Consider the following 26,308-nt stretch of genomic DNA (forward strand, 5'->3'; position numbering starts at 1 on the left):
CTACTGCCTCGCAGATGTGAAGGCTATAATTTGGAAGATGATGAGACACTGACACCAATGTCTACCTGTAGACACAGCAGAGGGGAGAGTTCTTTGATCCAACCATGAAACACAGTTTGTATGGGCATTTTCACCCAGGGCCTAGCAAAGAGTAAACTACAGTGATCTCTTGGGAACTCAAATATAGGTGCATTTTTAACCCTAAAATCAGAGGCAGGGAGAAGTTATCTAAAAGAAAAACTGTGAGATTTTCTCTTGTTTGTTGTTGTTGTTGTTACTATTTTGTTGTTTCATTTGTTTTGTTTTTATTTTGTTTTTGTTTTTTGTTTTGTTTTGTTTTGTTTTGCAAGGAGAGCCACCGCCAAAAGGCAAAACACAGAAACAAAAACTACATGCCACCATCTGGTCTCAACAAACCCCTTTCCTATCCATTTTTGACTCTGCAAACACAGGCATCGTGTTGAAACAAACGTAATTGGGCCGCATCTGTCTTCTGCTTTAAACTCCCAGACGCCATGTCTTGATGTCTCAGTGCTTTAGGGAAATGGAAAGTGGTTCCATCTCATTAAAAGATTAGGCACAGCCTTGAGGAGAGTGGGAAGTCAAAGTACTAGGTCTAGCTCTGAATTCTCATGAGGCGTCTATCAGAGATCATAATTATCAGCCAAACATAGTCTTCAATTTGAACCTGCCATGCCCAAAGTCCATTTGCCATTTGTCCTCTAATGTCAAGACCCCCTTCCTAAACTTACTCTAAGAGAAGGTGGTGCTCTAAACTGCCTGTGCTGGAATCCTCGCGTTGATTTACTCATTTCAGTGTGTCCCCTCCCGTTGTTTCTTGTCCAGACACTCGCTATGTAGCCCACAGTAGCTTTGTGGTTCGGATCCTCATGCCTCAGCCTCTTGAGTAAAGGGATTTATAGGCCTGAGCCACCAATATGAAAATCAAGGCCAGGCCTGCCTTGACTGTATTTGGGGCCAGCACGGGATAGATACTTAGAGAGCCTGTCTGAAAAAGGTAGGGTTAGGGAAGGAAGCTGGACCTGTTCAGTGACAGAGTCTTGCCCAGTATGTAAAGGTTCTGAATTTTAAGCCCTGATCTACAGGTCCTGACTTATGGCTATACCACACCTGTAGCATGTTCTGTACTGACTTCTGTGAGCTCACATGTGCAAACACTAATGTCTGTGTTGTGTTAATTTAGTGGTCGGATAATGGTTGGACAAAGATTTCCACAAACACCCTGGACAAAAGAATGTCTCCCAGTCTGTTCACAGGACTTCCGTGTCTTTATTGAGGCATGCGTTCAGCTCCCAGGCAGTTTGCCACACTGCCTTCACTTCCTGTTCTTCACTTACTCCCCAGAGCATCGCACCCCACCTTTCTTCCTGAGGTATTTGCTTAAATATGTTGGCTTCCCCAACTGTCATCATGGCCTCAAAAGTTGCGACATTTGCCTGTTTCAATAACTGACTCTTGGTGTTGGCTTCAGGTGTGGGAAAGGCAAGGCAAGATAAACCGAGCCATTTGAGCTGATCCTGTAGGGTGACCAGAGTCAGAAGGCTTACCAAATGAGGGCAAACAGTAGCATTCATTATACTCTCTCTGGTCCTGGTCTTAGCATTGAAGCTGTTATTTTCAGGGCCACCACGGGGCTGGGGGGATGAAGATGGAGCTGTGGATAAGCAAGAGGAGCACTAAGGCTGAGAGGTGGCCACGAGGAGGACACACGACCAGCACCAGCTCGTGTGAGGTCCTGGCTTCCATGGCTGGGCTTGAGTTACAGTTTGGTAGAAGACCCTGCACGGGGCTCTGGGTTCTGTTTCCGCTTCTGAGCAGTTTTACAGTTTCGGGGCGTTGGCTTACTTTTTGAGGCAAAGAGTCCCAGTGGAGCTCAAGTTGCATAATGAGTAGCCCAGGCTGGATTCAAACTCACAATTCTCTGGTCTCTGGGACTGCAGACCTAATCTAGCACACCTAGATTCCTTATTCTGATTTTAGGCAAAATGGAAGAGTGCTGAGTACACAGCAGAAATAGATATGGCTGAAGGCCATGCTTAAGCATGCGTCCACTGATGCTGTGTTTCTCAGATTCAAACACCTGCCACGTACTGACCCCAGCCCTGGGCATACGACTCCACCTTTCTATGCCTCTATTTTCTGGCCTTTAACAAAGGAACAGGTTATTATGATAATGCTGATCTCACCTGTTTGTTAAGATAACTAAAAGAATGTTGTAAAATATAGTCAGATTATTTCGTCAGACATGTTACAGGATTCAGAAGCCTAAGGGCTTGTGGACGTACATAGTACAGAGTTTCACCTTTCTTATAATCTCCCAAACTATGAGGTGAACCTCTACAGACATCTTTTCTTTGGCAAGAAAATGAAGGAAATATACAAAAGTCAAAAAAAAAAATAAAAAATAAGCCCATAGAACAAGCCAGAAGGATAGGGAAAATGTTAAAACTGCTGTCTATTCTAGAATATTTTCTGGTCCACAGTGATCCAATTTTTTTTTTACCGAAAGACAGGATATTTTCAGATCCACATAATTTCAAAACTAATCTTAGAGACCCAAACATTTATTCGTGACCTTCAGAGGATTATAAACCCAATGTTAAAAGAAAAACACATGTATCCTTAAAAGAATATACAGGGGGGGAAATCATACATTGGTCATGGCACTCAAGTCATTCAAAATGTCCACATAGTCTTGGAGAATGTTAGTTCACAACAAAACAAAATCACAGGAAAATATTCTGGGGCATGGAGGAGAGAGACAGCACAATAGGCTGAAGAAACTTGACGTGCAAAGACTTTACATGTAGGTATTAGTGACTATAGAATATTAAATAAGCTAGAACTGCTGCCAAAGATCAAGCTTGCCCCCCAAAGAACTATTGCCGACCAGATCCTCTTCCCCCATATCCTAATAACTTTTCTCTTCCACTGCCTCTGCTGGATGGTGGGCTAGAGGAGACGCTGAACCCTTATTAAAGGTAGGTTGCAAAAAGCTTATGGTTACAAAGGAAGGAAGGAAGGGAAAGAAAGAGAAAGAGAGAGAGAGAAAGAGCAAACAAACAGGCAAGCAGGCAGGCAGGCAGGCAGAGGTGGTGGGCAGTGTACTAACTAAAAGCTGGTGCACCTATATTAATAGCTGACAAAACAACTTTATGGAAATAAATGAGGCACTATATAACCATCATTTCCTTTTCCTAAAGATACATAAACTTCTAAATTATTATATAACCAATAACAGCTATAAACTATATAAAGTTAAAAAGGATAGAATGATATAGCAAATTAAATAGCAGCAACAATTTCTAGCATACAGATTTCATTAATTGACATAACAGCTGTCCAAATATCAATAAGGGATTAATTCAAACAGCATAAGTTTCAGGCTGACTATATATAAACATAGTCTTTGCTTATGTAGATTACTCTTAACAAAAACTGGAACATGTTTGAGCGTATTCCAGATCATCCACTCTGTTCTAGTGCGCTCAGAACATTTCCACTAATCAATTTATCTAAGCACAAAACAAGCTTCACATCAGTTGTCTTCAGGATGAACATAGATTCATTAAGAAAGAGTGAGAAAGAACTTCTAAGAGTGGGAAAGCCTCCAAGGGATGAATACCACCCACATCACATTTTATAGGTCTATTTACAAGGAGCCTTCCAACTTTAGAGCAGAGAGAGGCTGGGCGATTATTGGATCTGCTCTTGTGTATGTCTTGTGACTCTGAACAGTGGTATTTCCACAATGCTGAAGCATTCTGTCAGATGTCCTCATTTCAATGCTACGATTTGTTGTCACATCAAACACAGAGGCCAAAATCAACCCTCAGAACAGCCTAGGTTTTCACATAACACTCCTTTGCTGAGCATTTCTTAGTAACAGCCCTTGCACTGGAAATGCAAAGACTACAATTTAAGGGGTGAGGCCGACAGAGGTGCCTGGCATTCTCTCACCACACTTCATCATGTGGGAGTCATAAAAGACAATGTTTCCACCCCTGCCAGGCCCTGCCTTGTCTTCCTAGCCTCACAGCTGAACTAGCAAAGAAAATGAAGGCAGAAGTTGACGGTGCTGACCTCATTTCCTGTTTCATATTCTTTGGACCCTGGAGGCGGGTGCAGATATGCAATGGGTTCTTAAGAAACACTTCCTGAAAAATGAATAAATGGTTTATCCTGAAGAGAATTAAAGAAAGCCCTGGTACAGGTACAACTCACCTGAGAGACACTGTTGGTTGCCTAGCCAACTTCCCTGCATCCTCGCAAACCCTTGTCAAGTTCTTTCTTCTTGCCTTGGGGCACATGACCCAATTAGCTCCAACCTGTGTACCTTCTACAAAGACCATACCCATCTCTGGCTAGTCTAGAAGGAAGATAAATTCTGCCACCTTGAGCACCGGTCTTCTACTAGGTTGGATTTAGCCAGTTTTGAAACACACCCAAGGGACTTTTCAAAAATGTCCTGGTAACTGTGTTACACTGCTACATCTGTCCCTGTGGTCCCAAACAGTCTCATCAACATTTTGAGACTAATACTGCCAATATTCCCTCTCTACATAAACCCACCGCCTATTTCAAATGAGATTTATCACTTGCCAAACCAAGAAGATAAAGTACCCTTTTACTGCTGTTTAAGTTTCTGCCTGGGTTAGGGAAGCCATAAACCTTTCTGTTTGCATTGACAGCCTAGAAACTAATGCCAGATTTGACTTGGAGTCACTCTGCTTTCTTCGTTTTACTTCTCTTTCCCAATCAAGAATTTGAGGAAACCCAATTCTAGCATTATCTGGCTTTATGCTATAGCTCTTGTTAATAAGGGATCATTGATTAGTGTCCTGTCTTACTATGTGCTAGGTCTAGGTCAATGCTTTAGATGTATTGAATACATCTTTGAATTCTTACCCTACCACTTTGCAAAGGATATTATCCTGTCGATATTGTAGATGAGAGGATTAACACTGAGAGATTAAGTAATCTAACCCAAATCCTACTGCACTGGTAAGGAGCAAAGCTGTAAACATAGCGCCAATCGATTTAGCAGCCAGCTTACAGTCTCAATCTGGGGAGGAAAGATATCCACACAAGAAATAATTGGCACACGGTATTCATTGACATACTGAGATATGGTTCCTTTAATTGTAAATTATAATGGTTCCATAGGCTGAGATTTGATTTTCTGAACCTTGAGGGACACTCAAGAGGAAAGAGCCTGAGTTCTCAACAAAATGAAAGTTTCCCAGAGCCCTGGGTTATAGGCAATCAATAAATCTGATGATTAAAGGCAGAAGGTGGGCAAACAAGACAACTCAAGTGAAATGCTTCCCTTAACTTATGTTTGTCACGCGCTCACTGGTTCAGACTGTGTTTTCACACACATTATGTCAGGTTGTCCTCACTGTCTCGGGATTAGAATTGTCTCGACTTAGCAGAGAGGACTGAGCATTGAGGAAGGAGCTCAACCTTGTCCTGAGTAGCCAACACTCAGAGTTTGGTCCCCTGCTCCTGCGTTCTCTGTACCATCTTAAGGCCTCTCAAGGCTTAGAAGGAGCTAACTTCCCGTGCGGCTACTCTGCGTGAGGGCTCTCCTACCTGCCCTTCTTGGTCAGTGAGTCCCGCTGAAGTCCTGCAGGTCCATCTGGTCATCTTTAGCAACTGCCATGGAAGCTTGCAGCAGCCACATTCCATCCCCCCAACCCTTCTCTAGAGAACCAGGCGTGCCTTGACTGTAAGAGCAGAGCCTCAGACACTCAGAGTTTCCAAGCCGTTTGGATGCTGTGAAACTGTAAATGGCAGAAATCTTGAAACTGGGTTTAGATTCTGAGGATCTTATCTGAGAAGTTTCTGTGTGTTTTCCTTAGTTAGCTCTCAAGGAAGAAGGTTTTAGTGAGGTGTCAGTGGCAACGAGAGAACCCAGCATACCAACACACCCTCACTGGACGGGCTCTTTCCAGAGACTGCACACAGTGGGAAGACCCTGGGGTTAGCTCAGACTTAATGTTATTCAAGGACTAGAAAGAAGGCCAATGTGTTGGGAGCTGAGAACAAAAGGGAGTGTGGTAGGAGATGAGGTCAGAGTGAGCGAGGGCCCCGATCTTGCAGTACAGTATTGCTCCACAGAGGAGTGTTGTTTAGGCATTCAAACTCCTTCACACAAACAAACCAAGCAAATATTTTAGGCCTGAATTGTTGGGTGCTGATGATACAGAAATGAATTAGACAAAGTCTTCATTGTCAAGAAGCTCAAACTCTAACAAGAAACAAAGGCAAGTGAGCAGGCAGCTGCATCACAGAGCAGTAAGTACAGCGATCAGGTTAAGCATAGGACGCTGGAGTGAAAGACGAGGGTGCTTAATACAGGCCGGGGATGTCAGAGAACGTGACGTCCAAATCTGGTAATCCAGACGGTTGACAGAGAGGGCTATCAAGCCTGACTGCCTCAGTTTGATCCCAGAGACTCAGATGGTGGAAAGGAAAAACTGACTCTGGCAAGCAGTTTTCTGACCTCTGCATTTACCTCTCCCAAATAAATGAATGTAATTTTTAAAAAGGAAGAAAAAATGTGGCCATAGCCCAATAGGGCTCATAAGGGTGTAAAAGTGATCAGTATGACTGAGGAAATTCAAATCAACTTCCTCACGATCTAAAATGTCAGGACGGCTTCGTCTACTTTTGATTTTGAAGCAATGAGATCTTTTGTTGTTATTCTATAATGCTTACCCTCCCTTAACTTATGAAAATGTCCCTACCAGAAAATTTATAGTAAAAGTAAACACGTGGCTCATATATTTCTATTAGGCAGTACTGATTCAAGCAGAAAGTGTAAAGTACAACTGGGCACATGAGAGCCTGCATGCTTGGCTGGTTACTATACAGATGGCCGAAGGAGCCACCTTTGAAAACAAGGAGCAGCTCAGAGCACCCTGAGGAGCAGCAAGCAGCTAAGGAAGACAAGGTGAGCTTGCATAAAACACGGCAGGATCTAAGCTTCGACTTGGGTACGACCAGGAAACCACCAAGGCCTGTGGAGCCCTGGAAGCCACCCAGTCATCTGGAATTGTTTAAAGAGGCCCTTGTGGCTATCACATGGGGCCTTGATTGAGGACAGGCGAGCTTAGAAAGAAAAAGGAGCAGTTAGTGCTGCACGTAAAAATGAGGCAAAGGTCGAGGACAGTGATGGATGAGGAAGGAGAAGTAGACAAACAGCAGATGTTAATGAGGCAAGAGTAGCCAGCTTCCAAATAGTAACGAAGGACAAGCTAAAGGAGGGAGGGGGACACTAACTTAAAGATCCAACCCTGATTCGCCAAGCTCTGAGAAACAGATGAAGCCCCAAATGAAACATCCAGGCAAATGACTGACCTCCTACAGGACCGCGGGGTGCTCCGGGGCCACCCCTTCCTTCTCTAGAAAGATGAGGAGTGATAACTAATGGGAAGGAAAGGTCCCTGGGGTCACACTGGGCATCTCATTGTCGTTAATTAACATGATGTTTTGGAAGTCAGTATGGTCCATGCTGCCAGGTACACAGCTCCAAGATTTTCATTTCCTGTGATCAAAGGACAGCTAAGCAGCAGGTTCCATCTCTGCAAATGGTCAGGGAAGGAGAAGAGGGTTTGAGGTGCTTCTTTCTCCCGACTCCAGTGATAAGGAAGGAATAATAAGTTGTGATGGTTTGTATGTGCTTGGCCCAGGGAGTGGCACTAATAGGAGATGTGGCCTTGTTGGAGTAGGTGCATCACTGTGGGTGTGGGCTTTAAGACCCTAGTCCTGGCTGCCTGGAAATTAGTATTATGATAGCAGGTGTTAGATAAAGATGTAGAACTCTCAGCTCCTCCTGCACCATGCCTGCCTGGATGCTGCCATGTTCCTTCCTTGATGACAATGAACTGAACCTCTGAACCTGTAAGCCAGCCCCAATTAAATGTTGTCCTTGTAAGAATTGCCTTGGTCATGGCGTGTATTCACAGCAGTGAAACCCTAACTAAGCCATAAGCCATAAGTATGGAGAGACATATCATGTCTTATTAATTAGGGGCACCCCTAAATATATCTATGTGTGTGTTTCATTCTTTCTCTGTCTCTCTGTGTGCATTGGTGTCTCTCTCTGTCTCTGTCTCTCTGGACTTTTTCAAACATGATCTCACTGCATAGCCCAGGCTGTCTGCAGATCCTCCAGTTTCCATGTTAAAGTGCTGGAACATATGTGACTCTTTATGGAAGAGAATAGCAAACTATAACATCAAACCCATAGGTAGCTCATCTTGCAAAGGAGGCCCCTTCAGCTTCATTGCCGTCATAGCATATCTTCCTCTGTATCAATAGTTTCTTTTGGGGGGTGGGGTTTTTTGTTGTTGTTCTCTTGCTCATCCATCAATCAAACTTATATCACATATCTAATATTACAGGTATGGATTACAAGTATGGACAATGTCATTATTAGTTTTTTCTTTTCAGCTTACACAAAGCTAGGCAACCCTAGGAAGAGAGGATCTCAACTGAGGATCTGTGGGGCATGTTTTAAACCATTAGTTCATGAGCAGGTCTCAGCCTACTGCAGGTGGTACAATCCTTAGGGAGTGGGTAGGGTGTCTGTGAAAGGTAGCTGAGCATGAGCCAGGAAGCAGCACTGCTCCATGGCCTCTGCTTCTGTCCCTGCTTCCAGCTTCCTGCTTTGAACGTCTGTCCTGGCTTCCCTCCATGATGGGCTGTGACATGGAACGGTACACCAAATAAACCCTTTCTTCCCCCAAGCTTGGTTTTGGTTGGTATTTATCACAGCAACAGAAAGCAAACTAGAGTAGGCAGTGAGCAAGTCTCTGGGGATGTAAACGTAAGACCACAGAGAGCCGCTGCCATCAGGAAGTCCAGCTGCGAGTAGTGGCACATGCCTTCAATGCCAGCACTGTGTTGGGGGTTGGTCTGGTGCTGCTATATGTTCAAATGCTAATACTGGCCCCCAAGATCTGGTTGTCCACCCCCCAAAGCAGATCCTCATGTATACCAAATGATGCTCTAGAAACCTTGCTCCCTAATTTAAAGCTATTGTTTAAATAAAAATAGCTACAACCAATTACTAGGGAGAATAAAAAGATTCAGAGTTTTAGTTACCTGGCTGAGGGTCACAAATAAAGAAGGAAGGAGAGAGGGAAAGGAGGTAGGAGAGTGAAAGAGGAAGAAGGTGAGGAGAACAGGAGGTGTCCATTAGATGTGATAGACCAGGAGCACATGCCCGGGGGAAATGTACCCCCCACACACACACACACTCCCCAGGATAGTCCGCTGGTGCAGAATGAACCCTGGCAAGATTAAACCAGCAAGAATTTGGGGAGCACTGCTGGGAATTAACAGTCTTAGCAAATAGAAATATAGATTAGGGGTAATCCCCCAGTAATTGTGCAAGAGCTGATTAAATAATCCAGGGGACTCTGCCTCCGTTACTGGGGGGGCCCTCTGGCCAGATTATGTTAATAGTTAGTAGAGTTTATTAAAATCTATTTACATTACAGAGGCAGACTCAAGAGGATCTCTGTGAGTTTGAAGCTAGCCTAGTCTACATAGCAAGTTCCAAGATAGCCAACACTACATGGACAGATCCCCTTGGCAAAAAAAAAAAAAAAAAAAAAAAAAAGGAAGGAAGGAAGGAAGGAAAAAGGAAGGAAGAAAGGAAGGAAGGAAAGAAGGAAGGAAGAAAGAAAGGAAGAAAGAAAGAAAGAAAGGAAGGAAGGAAGGAAGGAAGGAAGGAAGAAAGAAAGAAAGAAAGAAAGGAAGGAAGAAAGAGGAAAAGAAAAGAAAGAAGTCCACCATTTTTCCAGGTATGGCACATACCTACGATCCCAGCTCCTTGAGAGGGGCTAGGACAAAAGAACAGGCTACACATAAGAACCTGTCTCCAAAGAAGAGAAAAAGGGAAAAGGAAAGAAAGAAAATCAAATGAACAAAGAAAGGAAAGTGCCCACTTAGGAGAAACAGATAAGGAGAAGAATGTAGAATTAAATTAAGAATTCACTAATAAGAGTTTTAGGCAAAAAATTATGGGTACAGAGAGGAAGGGCACTCGGTCATCTGACAAGGCAGCAGGTGGTTGTGAGGGTTAATCTTCATTGTCAGCTTGACTGGATTTGAAGTTCCTCAGGAGACACTCTGGGCCTGTCTGAGGGCATTTCTACAGAGACTTAACCGAGGAGGAACTCTCTATCCTGCATGGGGATGACTCCTTGCCATGGGCTGCAGTTCCAGACTGAAGGAAAGCGAGAAAGGAGGAAGCCGGCTGAGCATCTGCGGAACTGAGTCCATTCTAAATTCATATGCTGAAGCCCTAACCCCAGTGTGACTGTCCCTTAAAGAGAGGGACTTTAAGTAGTCGGTTAAAGCTAAACGAGGCTGTAAAGGTAGGGACCCTGTCAGTAGAGCAAGTGTCCTTAGAAGAGGCTCGCTCTATGGCTGCTGGGCCTTCCCTTGATGGACGGTTCATGTCCGGTATCCCTTAGCTTCTCCACTGGAGCTTTCATTCATTCTCAGTCTCAGACACAGCCTTTTCAGAAGCTATCCCTACCATACATTCTCCAGCTGCCCAAGCTGCCCTTTGAAATTTTACTACGATTCTCAGAGAGCTGGAGTTTATCTATTAGCATTGCTTTTTGTTTTGAGACAAGGTCTCAAAGTTCAGGGCCTAATTCAAATTTCCTATAAAGCCAAGGACAACCTTGAACATCTGATCCTTACACCTTTCACCTCCCAAGTGCTAGAATTACAAGCTTATGCCCCCTATCCGGTATGTATGTATGTATGTACATATGTATGTATGTATGCATGCATGCATGTATATATGTGCCCAAGTCTCACTATATTGTCCAAACTGACCTCAGACTCTTGGGTTTAAGGACTTCCTGAGTCCTCCTGACTCAGCCTCCTAAGAAACTGCAACTACAGTCACAGAGGACTGCAGATTTTGTACTGAACCATAACTATACACAACAAGTTCACTGTTATCACACTCCTGATCCTCATCCTCCTCTCTTCTTTTCTGAGATGAAGTCTCAGAACATGGCCCATGCTGGCCTCAAACTCATGATCCTCTTGGCTCTTCCTCCCAAGTGCTGGGAATAAAGGTTTGTGCTTCCACTGTCCAGCTCACAGCAGTTCTGAGTTAAATATGAACGAGCTACTTTGTGGACTAATTTAGAACTCAAGAGACACGAAGGCTTGGGTGGTATTTCAATGGTAGAATGCTTGTCTTGCATCTATGAGTTCAATCCCCAGTACTACAAATTGAAAGAGAACAAAACCACCTATCAGTCAGGATTTGTGGCACACATATATAATTCCAGTGGGTAGGAGTTGGAGGCAGAATAGGAGTTCAAGGCCAGCCTTGCCCACATACAATGTGACACCTGCCCCCTCCTCCCCGGGAGGTGGGAGTACTACAAATAAAAGAAGAATGGCAGGCTGGAGAGATGGCCCAGCCATTAAAGGCCGGGCTCGCAACCAAAACCAAAAGAATGGCAAGCCACACTTGGGAAGCCAAGAGGAGAATCTCTCTAACTTCAGGGCCAGCTTAGGTTACAAAGTAAAGTTTTGGGCTAGCCTGGGCTACAGAGCAAGACTTTATCTAGAAAAGAACAACCATATTAAGATGAAGCATCCTGAAAGGCAAACATGGTCAAGCAATCTCCTTTTCTTTTGATTTTGTAAGAAACCGTATACTTCTGCCTGGAGAATTCACAGCCCCAATACCACACATAATCTTGGATTTTGGTGATAGAGTATATAAGACGGCATATGCTTTGACTCTTTGCTGTCTTTGCTGTTAATGAGCTAAACTACTTCTTCCTCTTTCTTTTCTTCTTTGTTTGGTTTTGGATTTCAGTTTTTCAAAACAGAGTTTCTCTATGTGCCCTGGCTGTCCTGGAGCTTGCTCTGTAGAGCAGGCTGGCTACAAACTCAGAGATCCACCTGCCTCTACCTCCTGGGATTGATGTTATGCTCCACTACCGCCTAGCTTAAGAGCTAGATTTCCTGCTTGGTGGTCTCTACAGCACTGTGTAGTTAAGATGTTCTCTGACTAGCTAGGCCTTTCCCCGTCTCCTTCAATGAAGACTTGGAAGCTAACAGAGGACAACCAGAGGTTGGAGTCCAGTGGTGCTTGGCACTTCAGCAGAGAGAACCCCACCTTTCTCGTTTGCTGGACTTTGCCAGAAGCTGCATCTTGAGTACCCCGAAGTGACGGCCGCTGTAGAAACATTCATGGCCCCAGGAACACAGCAGAGGCCGCAGGCTGTGAGGCAGAGCTGGGTTCTGAGATAGGCACTGGCTGCTTCAGAAGCTCCTTCATCTCATGGCCAGGGCTCTTGTTTCCAGGGGCTGTGGCTCTGTCTTCCTTGACATGGCAAAAGGGCTCTTGTTTCCAGGGGCTGTGGCTCTGTCTTCCTTGACATGGCAAAAGGCCGCACCATCCCACAACTTCTACCAAGGTTGTAGACTGATGCCTGCTCCTCATCTCCTATCCTGTCAGGGCTGGCATTGAGAAATAGCATGACTGACTCTCCTGGGACAGGAGGACTTGCCAAAACAGCAATTTTTAATAGGAAACCACGAAAGTTGCAGGCAAATTCCAATGTATTTCGTAGGAAGCAGCTGACATGGGCAGAAAAACCAATGCAGCCTCAGAAAAGTTTTCCTAAAGCCACATTCAGAGCCTGGTTTTATGGGGAAGGCAAATGACTTTGCTGTAGTGTTCTCTTGAGTTTGGCAATCAATAATGTATAAGTGCACAAAAATAGATCTGAATAGCAAGAGAGGAGAGGCAAACAAGCTCCAAGATGAAAAGATATCCATTAAAGTGTACATCTTGTGAAAACAGATGTCATGATTCTGTATTCTTGTCACAAAATGTATAGCAAATATCAGGCAGAGACACAGGTAAACACGGAATCCCAACTCCAGCATCATGACCACCATACAATGGCATTAATTATAGGAACGTCTTTCAGCCTGCTTCAGTTTTAATGTGGTTAAGAATTTGCCACATGGTGATGATCTCCATCTGCCTCCTGTCTCTTTACTCCAATCATAGATTGAAGTCCTATCTTTGTGAGACTTAGAAATCTAGACATGCAGGCACCCAATGCATGAACAGGAAGAGCCAAGGGCACATAGGAATGCAGCATGGGTGCTGTGCTATAGAAAGCTTGCATAACGCACACGAGGCCAGCACCACATACATACACTAGGACTTACCTGTAATCTCAGCACTTAGGATAAAGAGACTGGATTAGAACTAAAAGGTCATCCTTAGCTACATGGCGAGTTCAAGTCCAGCCTAGGCTGTTTGAGACTATGCCTTAGAACTGAATAAAGAACGAAAACAAGCAGAAATAAAACCGAACAGCAAAAGAACATGGTGAGGACGGGGCCACCGGGAAGTCATAGAGAGAAGCCTTGGTGAAGGTAAACCTCCCCACACTTTGACTTTGACCAGATAACCACCAAAGCAGTGGGAAACTTATGCTTCTCAAAAGCCCCTGCCTGTAGTATTTTGCTGTGGCACTCTAATCACCAATTCAATGGAGATTTAAAAATAACACGCATAAATCCTTCACCACCTGCATACTTAGTTAAAAGTTATTACACTCATTGAAAGGTCTCAGATGAGGGAATCAGGGGATACTGAAATGGATTATGGGGGAGGTGCTGAAGTTTAATTAATGCCATGAGCAGACAGATAAGCAACACAGGTTCAGGCCCTAGCGTCAGAAACAGACAGCATGGCAGAGGGTCTGAAGACAGGCCCATGGCAAAAGAGACATCACTTCTTATGTCTTTCTGAGGATGGGGAAGGTTAGGGCCTGTAGCCAGGCTTTCTGACTTTCAGGCAAGAGGCAGGGAAGGAGGTGGGGAGCAGGATGTATACCCACTGGTGTCCCTTTTGATGTCAACCCACTTCCCCAAGTGAGAAACCTCCAGCACAGGAAGTCTGTTAGCCCGAGAGTCACCTACAGTCCCCTGTGAAGGAGAAAGGATGGCTGCAGGTATGGTGGGCCAAGTGGCAGCTGGATGCTAGCCTTGCATTCTTATACTTATTACTATTATTAAAATGAAAAATTGGAACATGGTACTTACATAATATATACACGTGTAATATGTACAAGGACACACCAAGAGGGTAGTGGTAGTACTGGCCACACCCAAAGGCTTTGATGGGCAGAAGATGACAAGCCTGTGCTACGTACTATCCAGCACACTTAGAATGTGTATATTTGTAAACATTATTCCAGCCCTGGGCACCTTAAAGTTTAAATGGCAGGTGAGTCACCTGGTGCCGTGTTAAAGTGTGGATGACTCAGTGGTCCTGGGTTGGAGCCAGAGAGGTTCCCTAAGCTCCTGGTGAACTCTGGAATACTAGGCAGAGGACCATACCAGGCAACACCGAAGATACAGGATGTGAAGTCCTAAGGGAGAGCTATTGTTTGATACACAAGACATAGAGCCAACATCAAAGGGGTTGGAAAACTCTCGCTAAACCGGATCCTGAAGCCATATAAACAACGATTAGAGATTGCAGGACATTTGTGGTATGTTTATAATTCAAGGCCAAGCTAAGGTGCTGAGACAGGTGAGGTTACTTGAAAGAGTCGTGAAGAAATCAAGGAACCTATCCCCTTCTGTGTGGGGAATAAAGAAACCTTTCTCTGTCTGAGAACCCATCTTGGCTAAACAAGTCTCTCAGGCAGGCTGTGTTTAGTTCCGTACTTTCTAAGGACAGGTGTAACAGGTTGCTGCCACTCCAGGGATGGGGGAGGGGAGGAGAAAAAGGTATGGGTGTGTTTATGGCACTGTTTACACTCCTGCTAGCTAATATTTGGTTTCCTTATCTTTGGAAAGTATACTGGCGGCTGGTGCCAGCTGGGTGGCCCCCTGATCGCAATCAGAACCCAAAGTCTTTAAGGAAGCTACTGGCCTCCTGTGATCTGCAGTCAGGCTTTGGGAAGAGAGAGCACGGTGGGGCACTTGACCTCAAGTCACCTGGTATTAACATCTTTGCCAGAAGCCCCACATCTTCACTAGTGAAACTTTTGCTGTGCTCTGAAAAAAATAGTCCCTTCTATGAACCTGACGGCAAAGCGGTGAGATTTTCCAAAAGTCAGGAAGTTCCATAGGCCAAACAGATATGGATCCAGCGACTGGAGGGAACCTTGTATTTTGAGTATCTTTCTAGAATTGGAGATAGGAGGATGGATCCAGGAGAAACAGCATAAACCTCAGTTCCTGAATGCCAGTATTCATTGACTTCCTGCTGGCTACTCTGCGGACACCCAGAGGTTTCTCGTGTGCTGAGTGGTTAGAATGAGCCCTGATGGAAATTTCCCCCAGAATACTGAGGACTTCGTTCAAAGCACAGGGTCAAATACATTAGCTCTGAAAGCTGACGACCTGCTTCAGCCTGGGCAAACTGCCCACCTCTCCAAGCCTCACTTTCCCATACAAAAAAATTATTTTCAACATATTTATTATATCCTGTCTCCCAAGGCTCAGGAGTCATTGAGGAAGAGGGAGTGGAGAAAGCGTAAGAGCCCGCAGAGGTGGGAGATGACCATAAGGAAACACGGTCTTCTGAACACACCAGGGCAGCCGCACGTATGAACTAAGAGCAGAACTCTCCCAAGCCCTGTGCAAGCCCAAGCCAGACCACACTCCCGTTTGGAGAGAGGAACTGAGCACACCACCCCAGCTGTGGAGCGACTGTTGCAATTGCTGCTGGGCGCAGGGAAACAGTTTTGTCTAAGTGTGCAGTTTCCCGTAAGTCAACCGTGCTCCAGTGAAAGATCACACATCCAAGACTATTTGGGCAGCACAAATCGGTCTTAAAGGGTGTTGGTGGGGGTGTTGCTTGCTTGTTTTTTAAGGACACAAGAGTTGATGGGGAAGAGAAGGGGATGAGGATCTGGGAAGAATTAAGGGGGTGAGTGTAAAGAAAACCCACTGTATAAAACTCTCAGAGAACTAATAAAAATTAACATAAAAGTATAATCCAAAAATTACTTCCAAATAAATCATGGGTTACATAAAAAAAAATGCTTGGAGGTTTTTGGTTAGTTGACTGTTTATTTTTCTTTTCTTTCTTTTTCTTTTCTCTTTTCTCTTCTCTCCTCTCCTCTCCTCTTCTCTTCTCTTCTCTTCTCTTCTCTTCTCTCTCTCTCTCTCTCTCTCTCTCTCTCTCTCTCTCTCTCTCTCTCTCTTTGAGGCAGAGTCTCTACAGTTCAGACTGGCCTTGGACTGATTCTCCCCCCTCCACATTCCAGGTGCTAGAATTGCAGGCTTGTACTCCTTCCCACACTGGCCCAACACTTGGCTTTTATTGTTATGATTTCTTCTCTTTATTCATGAAGTGGTGGGAGATCCGTGAGAGAGAGAGAGAGAGAGAGAGAGAGAGAGAGAGAGAGAGAGAGAGAGAGAGAGAGAGAGAAAGCACTGTGGTCCTATTTCTACCCTCTCCTCCCCTCCTGAAGTAAAACCACAGGGCTTCTCAGTTTCATTTATTTTACTGATTTTGTAGTGCTAGGGATTGAACCTAGGGCCTGTGTGTGTTAGGCAACCTCACTACCCTGACCTACACTCTCCAGTCTTCTATCAGCTGCATTAAAACACAATCCTTGTTTCTTGTCCTTAAATATTTCATAATCTCTTAGAGGGAGACAAGATGATTCAAATGAATACCAGTGTCCTGGGTACTCTGATAAATACAGAAGTATACAATGGAGACAACACAGAGTGTGTCTCTTTTTTTTATAAGAGCAGAGTTTAGAGAAGACATGTTTGAATGGAGTTTTGAAATAACAGTGTGAAATAGAAATCTGGAGTGTATGTATGTACATGTACCAACTGGTATGTAAGCACTTCCTGGAGAAACATTCTAACATATCACTCCCAGGGGTTTTCCAACCCAAAATCGCAGTGCCAGCTGTGGGATACTTTTTGATCAACAGAGATCCTCCTAGGAACTCCCAAAAGAAGACCACTGCTCTTGGATGTCCACCAAAACTAGACGGTAAGACCCTGCTACTGAAGACAACACTCCCTTTGGATACAGGACACAGAAAACTCAAGAACTGAGCGGGAGGCTTCCTCCTGGCTATTAGCGTTCACAGTGCAGGAAGGTGCTAAGCAGTTGGGGGAGAAAAGTCATCAGTAACGTAAGCCACCGTGGCCTCAGTGCTACAGCACTGATCTGCCAGGCACAACATGCCCACTGGGATAACACCGGCATGACTGTTCTTAGACTACCCAACACTTCCTGATCGGATCGGAGGTTCACTCTGAGGGAAGGAATACCCACCTTGGCGTGGACCGCATGGTCGGTGTGGACTGCTGGTTGACAAAGTTCCAATGCATCACGTCTCCGATCACAATTCTCTAGCATCCTTTTACTGTCACTTTTGATGCTTTTCATTTGGTTACATGAGTTTCCTCATGCTTTTCCCTTTGAGAGATTTTGTATGAGCTTTGGTAGAGGATGTGAGTGTTTACGATGGCAGTCTCTCTAAAACAAAATAATTCTTTGGAAAAAGAAGCCTCTTCCACCATGGAACCATATTGTGAGAAAACACTACCTGAGCCTACGTAAGAATCTCCACTGTGCTTCCCTGTTTGCACTAAGTGTAGAGAAGTAGAAACGCTCAGACACTTATACCTGGGCCCTAGGATGAAAGCACACAATCTAGAGAAACAGTGGCCCAGACCCAGAGCCTGAGACCTTGGCAGTGAAGGCAAGAGTTCAGTTAGTAAGTATAGAATAGAGCCCACAATTGATTCCCTGGGTACATGATGAATGGCAAGACCTGGTATGCCCATGAAAAACATTCTGTTAAGAAGTCAGACTGGCTTGATCCCCATCTACCATATACAGGAGCTTATACTGAAGGAATTAGGATGGTACAGCATACTAGAAGAAGACTATGATAGCGGGATCTTCCCCTTTGGGGAGTGTATGAGGACCGCAGGTCCACATTGTAAAGCACCTAGGGTCTAAGGCACACAGGGACACAATTAGGAAACAGCCCAGTGCTTGCTATGCTACACAATACAAACTCTGCATCACGCCCCTTGAGGAATGAAAGCTGCTCTCACGGGTTGTTTCTCAGGACTCAATGTCAGGTACCTGCTGACCTCAGAGGCTGAGAGCACGCAGGAGGAGGTGGAAAGGGACGTGTGGAGGGGTGGCTGAACTTCAGAGAGCAATGGGCGCTTAGATGCTTGCTGAACTTATTGCTTTTGCTTGAAAGAAAAATGTTGTAATAAAGTTGATGATCTCTTTCCTTTCGGATGTTGAAAATAGAGATAAAGTAGGTTAAAAGCAATCTATGAAAAGATCATATATTTCTTGGAATCATTAAGTCTGCTTTCCACATTACCTGTGATTAAGCTACTATGCAAATACAGAGTATAGAAGGTGTAGCCTTTTTTTTTTTTCAACTAACACAAGAGCTATCCTGATTCACCCTCAGATCATGTCTGTCTCCTTTCTTCAATGACTCCACACCTCTTTGATACCTGAACCCTGGTGTAGCTGGACTCCAGGATTCCTCGTACTATAAACCTGCTCAACTGCCTATGGATAGGGAAGAATCTATTACTGATATTTTGCTAAGTGGACATGTACTTAAAAGTGCCTCTAAATACTTATGTTTATTCCTGCTGACTGATACTGCCTCTTTTAGCACTGGGTGACAGGCAAAGCAGAGACGCCTACATCATCAAAATGCTGAGCATAAGGGACTGCTGGGTGCTCAGCACTAAAAGAGACATCTACATCATCCACTTTAAAGTCAGGGACACTATGGAAGGGAGGGTGGAAAGACTATAAGAACCAGAGAATGGGAGGAGTACTATAGCATGTTGTCTTCTACATGCAGTTAGAATTGTGAACACATAGCATCTGTGACCACCTGCACACACACACACACACACACACACACACACATACATACACTTACACAGACTGACTCACATACACACACATATACACACTCACACTCTTATTCACAAACACAGATTCTAACTCATACACTTACACATACACACTTACACATACTCTCTTACACATGCACACATACATTCACATACACACAGACACATACACACACTCATACGCATATTCGCACACACCTATTCTCACATATATACTTAGACACATTCTCTTACACATACACATTCACAAACACATACATAAACATACATACATACACACATTCACACACACATACACACACATACATATACATATTCACACACACATTCTCGCATATACATAATAACACACTCATGCATACATATATAGACTTACACATTTACACATGCACACTCATACACACATGACATGAAAGTAGGAGAGAGACTAGTTAGAAACAAGGGGTCAGTGAGAGTGGGAGGGACACAAGAATATACAATCAGAATACATCTCATACAAGTAAGAAACAGTTGAAACTTTTAAACATTTCACAACTAAACTAAAGCCCAATCATGAAGGGTGTTGTAAGCCACGTTTAGAGGCTTAAACTTGACCAGGAAAGTTAACAGCCAGCCAGCAGAAGGGGAGTGGTGTTGTCAGGTGTATGTGTAAGAATATCTTAATAGGGGCTGGGGATTTAGCTCAGTGGTAGAGCGCTTGCCTAGGAAGCGCAAGGCCCTGGGTTCGGTCCCCAGCTCCGAAAAAAAAAAAAAAAACAAAAACAAAAAGAATATCTTAATAAAATGTTTTTCTCTAGTTGCATCGTTTCTTTCCCATGGAAAAAATACAGAGAACACACACAAAATTGCTTATAATCTCACTACCAAAGCACAGCTCTTAATGTTCTGGAGTATATCTTTCAGAAAGTCTAACAGGGAGTGAAGTAAAAAGGAAATCTTTATTTCCTACTCTCAATGTGGCTGCAGTCTGTCCCATTGCTAACTGTTCCCAAGCAGATACCTGCTGGATACCCAGGAACTCAATTCTGACATTCTGCCATAGATCAAGAGCTCAGTCCCACAAACTCCCTCCCTTAAGTTGCTAGTCCTAAGTCCAGGCCTTCCATATATCTGAAAATTGACCAAAAATCAGGGGTCTCTTAATGCTCTTTTTAATTTAGTTAACTTGCAAGGTTGGCTCGTGGCTCAGGGGAACACCTCCTTGTCAGTTTATTATAAAGAGTATCAAGAAGTAAGACGATGAGCATCCAGGGTGAGGTATTGTTGGGGTGCACAGCTTCTCCTGGTACCTCACAGCACTGGTTACTGTCAGCTGCTGGGAAGCTTCAGGCCCTACCCCATCACTTCATGGAGGGTGAACAGAGCTGAAAGTTCCAAGCCTCTAATCATCTACTCGCTCTGTCTTTCTAATGAGCAGCCCCCTCCTGAGCTATCTAGAGACCCACTTTAAACCATCCATTCACATACCATCAGGTGCTATTAAAGGTGCTCATTAGGAGTGTCAATGTGTCTATGTATTATATAGGTCTGTGACCTTTGTCACTTAGCAAATTCCAGAAGCTGTAGGAGCCCTGTGACAGGGACAGAGACAAAATCTACTTTACGTCATACTACACAGGGAAGGGAGCTTATGTGTGTTACTGAGTACCTACAGTGTGCAAGGTTTATTATGGATGTTTCTGTATGCACTACAACACCAAGTTATCTGGTTCATGTCTACCTACAGCTACAGGGTTGAACTTCGAAGTAACCTAAGGGGGACGTCTTTAGGGAAGTATCACGTATTTGAAACACCAGAGCTTTGACAGTCTTCTGTGAGACCACTGTGTAGCTGAGATGGGGCAGATGAGGCCTAGAAAGGTGGGCCTTCACAAAAGGAGGGGGGTAGTAAGTTCTCTTTGAGAGTGTGCGAGACACACATGGAGAAGTGTAGGTTTAATACTCATGAAATAGATCTGGGCTTGAACAAGAAATTTTGGGATTGATATTTCCACTGGAACAAAAATACTGTGAATAGTGGTCATGTCCCAGGAAGAGAGAGATGATCCCCTTGGGGGATGGGTCATGTCAGAATGTAAGAAGCAGGACACAACATTACTAGAGACTCCCTCTGTGGGGGAGAGTCAAAGAACCACAAAGCCAAGACATCCTGGTGCAGCACCAAGTGTTAGAAAGGCAGGTAAGCTCAGGTGAGCATGGCGAGCATGGCAGAAAGGACAAAGACACAGCTTTTCTCTGGGTGAGGAGCCCTGTCTGAAAAGGTGGACAGAAAGTGAAAAATCTGCCTGCAGTTATTTAGAAAACTTGACCAAGAAGAAAAGGGTTTTGTGGTTAATTGATTTGTTTTATTTTTAAAAGACTGGAGAAAAGAGTCTATTTATATGCAGGAAGGGACCTGAATATGGAATGGCTGAATATAGAGGTTGCAGAGGGAACAAGCAGAGGCAGATCTCAGGATAGTTCTAGAGCAGGAGCAGTGTCAAGAAGCCCTCTGGTTGTCACAATGAGGCAGGGGAGTAGCTACCGTTTGTCTAGTGAATAGTGAGCAGAGATTCTGATGAATGTCTCATGAACCACAGAACAACCCGCCATATCCCTCCTCACATAAAAGTTAATGTGTGCCAGATGTTAAACGTTGTGTTCAAGACATCTTACTCTACAGGAAGAAAACCTATGAATGTTGACATAATCGGTGGAGTGTACAGAGATAGAAGACATGTTGGCAGCTTGGGTGGTGTCTTCACCAGGTGAGCGTTGCTGGAAACTTCTCTGAGGGGCTCCTGGCTTGTACAGCCCAGTCGTCAGGGAGTCTATTGTAAGGATTTGGCTCACACCTCAGAGGGACAGAACAGCAATTACTTGGCATATCCAGTACTTGCGCCTGGTTCAGACCTCCTCTGGCCTCCTTGAGGGCCCCATGAGATTTCAAGAGGGCGGCTCTGAAAGTGTGAGTTGTAGTTTGGGATGGACCAACGTTTGAGTCTGGGCTCTGCAACTTGGTTTCCCCCATCTATTAGAAATTCACCAGCATGATTCATACTACATAAAATGGTCAGAGTGCCTGTGTTAATGAGACTACAGCTGTCTCCTACCAGAACCTCTTTCCATAGGCTACCACATGATTAATTATCTTCGTACTTTTAATAATCATAGGTTAAAAAAATAACACTAGTAGATACAATTAATTTTCATAATGCATTAAACCTTATAGAATAAAAATGCTAATTTCAGATTGTAATCAGTATGAAAAAACTAATGAAATACCTTGCATCCCACTCAATAGGAAAGCTTTAAAAAGGGGAAAGGGTGAAGAGGCGACATTACTTTGATAACATACTTAATCCAACCAAAATGCTAATTTCTCAGCATTAAAAACCAATGGAGCCTAGCGTGGTGCAGACCTTCAATCCCAGTACTTGGGAAGTAGAGGCAAGATGATCAGTGGTTCAAGGTCATCTCATGCTATTTGAGGTGAGCCACATGAGAGCCTGTCTCAAGAAGCTAATGAGGTAGCTAGCTTACAGCCTTACTGGTGAGCACTGCCAGTGAGGTAGCTAGCTTACAGCCTTACTGGTGAGCACTGCCAATGAGGTAGCTAACTTACAGCCTTACTGGTGAGCACTGCCAATGAGGTAGCTAGCTTACAGCCTTACTGATGAGCACTGCCAATGAGGTAGCTAACTTACAGCCTTACTGGTGAGCACTGCCAATGAGGTAGCTAGCTTACAGCCTTACTGGTGAGCACTGCCAATGAGGTAGCTAGCTTACAGCCTTACTGGTGAGCACTGCCAATGAGGTAACTAGCTTACAGCCTTACTGGTGAGCACTGCCGATGAGGTAGCTAGCTTATAGCCTTACTGATGAGCACTTTGGAGCTCTAGTGTGTGCTGTACATTTCTAGTATTTCCATCACTAGGCAGTTTATCCAATCTTTTAAGTCTTATAAAATTTACAGTTTAAAGTGTAAATTTGAGCTAGAAAGATGGCTCAGTGGGTAAAGTGTGGCACAATCATGAAAAGGTGAGTTTGGCTCCTCAGGACCTATGTGAAAGTTAAGTGAGGCAGCAGATAAACATAAACCCTGGGCTGGGACTGAGGAGGGTTCCAAGACAGCCATGGGCTTATTTAAGGCCAACCAATCTACCTAAAGCATAAGTTCCCAGTTCAGTGAGAGGAGAGGCCCTGTCTACAAAAAGTAAGGTGGAGAAGAGGTGAGGAGGACATCCTAATGTCAGCCAAAGATGTTTATACACCCCATTGTGAGAAAAAAACTGCTTCATACACATATTAGTACGTACACACACACACACACACACACACATACACACACAAATGTAGGTTCATTCATATACCCCAGTTGTCCCGCACATACTAATAGGTCTTCCACAAAGTTAAATAAATAAAAACGCTAAAGTCTTCAACGTGGCAAATTAGAACTAAGTATAATAAAACATTCTACTTCGCCATCGCTCTTGATTAGAATCAAGTAAAACCAGAATTTCCATTATACAGTTGCCCTGGCCCCCAGCCAAATGCTTATGAGTGAGACTCTGTGACAAGTGGCTGCTGTATTGGACAAGTGAAGTTTTAAAACTGATCCCGTGACTTAAAAATAAATAAACAAACTTTTTTTTCAAGGGTTCTGGCTGGCCTGGTACTTGATTTGTAGATCATGCTGGCCTTGAACTCAAAGAGATCCACCTGCCTCTGCCTCCTAAGTGCTGGGATTACAGGCACAGACCCCCATGCCTGGCACAGACATGTATGTATTTATTCATTCAGTGTTTGCATGTGTGAGCAAGTCATAGGACAACCTTTGAAAGTCACTTCCCCCTTTCTACCATGTGGATTCAGGAGAGCGAATTCAGGACACTAGGCTAAGCATCAGGTAGCTTTACCCGTTGAGCTATCTCATCAGCCCTAATCGGGTCACTTCTAGACAAGGACATTAGCTTCAAGGCACACCAACTTTGACTCCTATTAACTACCTAGCCCCAACTTCACCCAGTCATGATCAGTATTGGCCAAACCAAGAGCAAGGAAAGGAGGAACTGGGCCATACCAGATGCCTGTGGAACTCTAGCAAAGACCTTGAGATGACTGCATGAGGAGACTGCATGACTGACAAACGGTACATGCCCGTCGATGGCCCTCAGGTGAGAAGTACTATGACGACATACAGTTAAATCTCTAACCTTGGCTGATGCTGTTCTACTGGTGGGAGCCTCCTCTGTTCTGTTTTACACGATATTCTTGTTTCCCAGTGTTTTGAGCACAGATGTTGTAATGGTCCCAGACTTTAGCACAACTGAGTCCATGATGGAAGTACCATTCAGGCCATAAAACTCAGCATGTAGACTGAGACCACTTGCCAAAACGAAAACAAAGACCGAATCCATCGAAATCCATAGATCTGGGATAGTCCCTACCTGGGTCAAACGGGCAGTCAAAGGGGCTCTGGAAGGGCCCTAGCTTTACTGTTTAGCTTCTGTAGTCTGCTTCTGGCTAACTGTTCTTGTTGAATGGTGTCAACTCAGAACAAGAATCTGTGCTTTAAAGCTCACCCCGAGAAAGGCTTAGTACTACACTGGATCTCTAACACCCAAAGCAGTTACCGGTTGTCAAGTGACTTTCTATTGCTTAAGCACATGTCTGAGCAGCCTTCTCTGTGGAATACCCCACAACATGGTGTATAAGTAATGCTTTGAGCCTTAGTAAATCTTTTCTTATTCAGTGACACAAAAAAAAAAAAAAAAAAAAAAAAAAAAAAAAAAAAAAAAAAAAAAAAAAAAAAAGCCCCGTGACTTACCAACTCCCTTGTCTGAGACACTCATATTTCAAGGTAAGATGAGTTATAGATTAATTTGGAGATATTTAAGCTCCTATTGAGCAGCAGTGGGCACACAATGGCCCAAAACATAAAAGCAGGGCCACTAGGGAAGAGCTCCAGCTTGTTAATGGTAACACCAGATAAATGTCACACTCTGCTCAGACTTTTTAATAGATCTTTAAAAATAAAACTAACAAGTATTCGGCTGTATTTCCTAAGACATTTCCTGTTTATGGGGTGCACATTCTAACCGCTGTATTAAAAGTTGTGACCTAAGAGCTTTGGGATCGATTTCTCTTTTGAAGTTTCTAGTGCCACACTGGGGGATTACTCCCACAGAGGTTAAGGCCTGGTCGCCCAGCTGTCCTGTGTTACACCCACAGCATCCTGAGATAAGTCGAAGGAGAGCAGGCACACGAAGGCCCAGAGGCCAGTCTACCTCTATGGAGTATGTCATTGAATCAGAAAGGCTGGAGACAATGCTTTCATGCAGTATTTTTTCAGGAAGTCCGGCATTCCATGGTGCCTGAGCAGACAGAGCTTACCAGGCACAGACCTGTGCTCGAACCTCTCAACAGCCCTGCTTTCTCCCACCCCCCAAGGTCTCCCTGCCCTGGAAAAGTACAAAATGGCAGGGTATTCCCTGGCTGCTAGAGCTATGCCCAGTTACTCTCTGGGACAAGGAGTCCACCGTTGGTAGTAATGGGTAAATGGTTGTGCTTATTTTAAGACTCCGTCTTTATAAACCAGGCTTGGTGGTGCACACCTATGGTGGCAGCACTCAGGAGGCTGAGGAAGACAGTGGAAATTCTGATGCCAGCCTGAGCTACATAGCAAGACTATCTCCTAAACCCAAATAGTTCATCAGTACGTTAAACTGAATTAGTGCCTCCCACATGCTAGGCAAGTGCTTTATCAGTGAGCTACACGCCCAGTCTTTTCAAATACAGCTACTCTAAGCAGTTTTACCATTTCCAAGCCACGAACTCCCATACGCATACATGTGAACATATCCCATACTAGTTTCACAATGGAACTATGAATCTCACTTAGAGAAGAAAGATGCTCCTTGCAGTATTATTTATAGTATCAAAACATGCACAGCAAAATTTGCAAAACCAAATGTTTGAATTTTAAAAGGAAGCAAAAATAAAAATGTATAATCACAGGTGACTGGGTTAAAAGAAAAGCTACGTTAAGAGTGAAATCTTTTGTGGGTTCTAATAAGTTATACTTAGGAGAGTGTTAGTGCAAAAGAAAACAGTTAGGGTCAGAGAGGGAGATGGCTCAGTGTGTAAAGATGTTTGTCACAGAAACCCAGTGATAGGAATGTGATTCCTGGAATCTATGAAGGTGGAGGGAAACAGCCAACTATACAGCTGTCATCTGATGTCTTCATGCAAGCTGTGACAAATATACCCACGCATATCAATCATACACATACATACACAGTAGAAATTTAAAGAAACATTTACATAATAACATTGG

At 44.0% G+C, this 26,308-nt stretch overlaps 1 protein-coding gene across 1 annotated transcript in view; it reads right to left on the reverse strand.

Annotated features, from left to right (window-relative positions):
• The window catches only part of Tmigd3 (transmembrane and immunoglobulin domain containing 3), a 78,530-nt gene extending 72,817 nt beyond the window's left edge, over window positions 1-5,713 (reverse strand). Inside the window, exon 1 of the mRNA XM_032897558.1 lies at window positions 5,617-5,713. The gene's annotated coding sequence lies outside the window, so the exon portion shown is untranslated. The remainder of the gene's footprint in view (window positions 1-5,616) is intronic.
• Between the last annotated feature and the right edge of the window lie 20,595 nt (window positions 5,714-26,308).

This window comes from Rattus rattus, chromosome 3 (assembly GCF_011064425.1).
Source record: "Rattus rattus isolate New Zealand chromosome 3, Rrattus_CSIRO_v1, whole genome shotgun sequence".
In the NCBI taxonomy this organism is placed as follows: domain Eukaryota; kingdom Metazoa; phylum Chordata; class Mammalia; order Rodentia; family Muridae; genus Rattus; species Rattus rattus.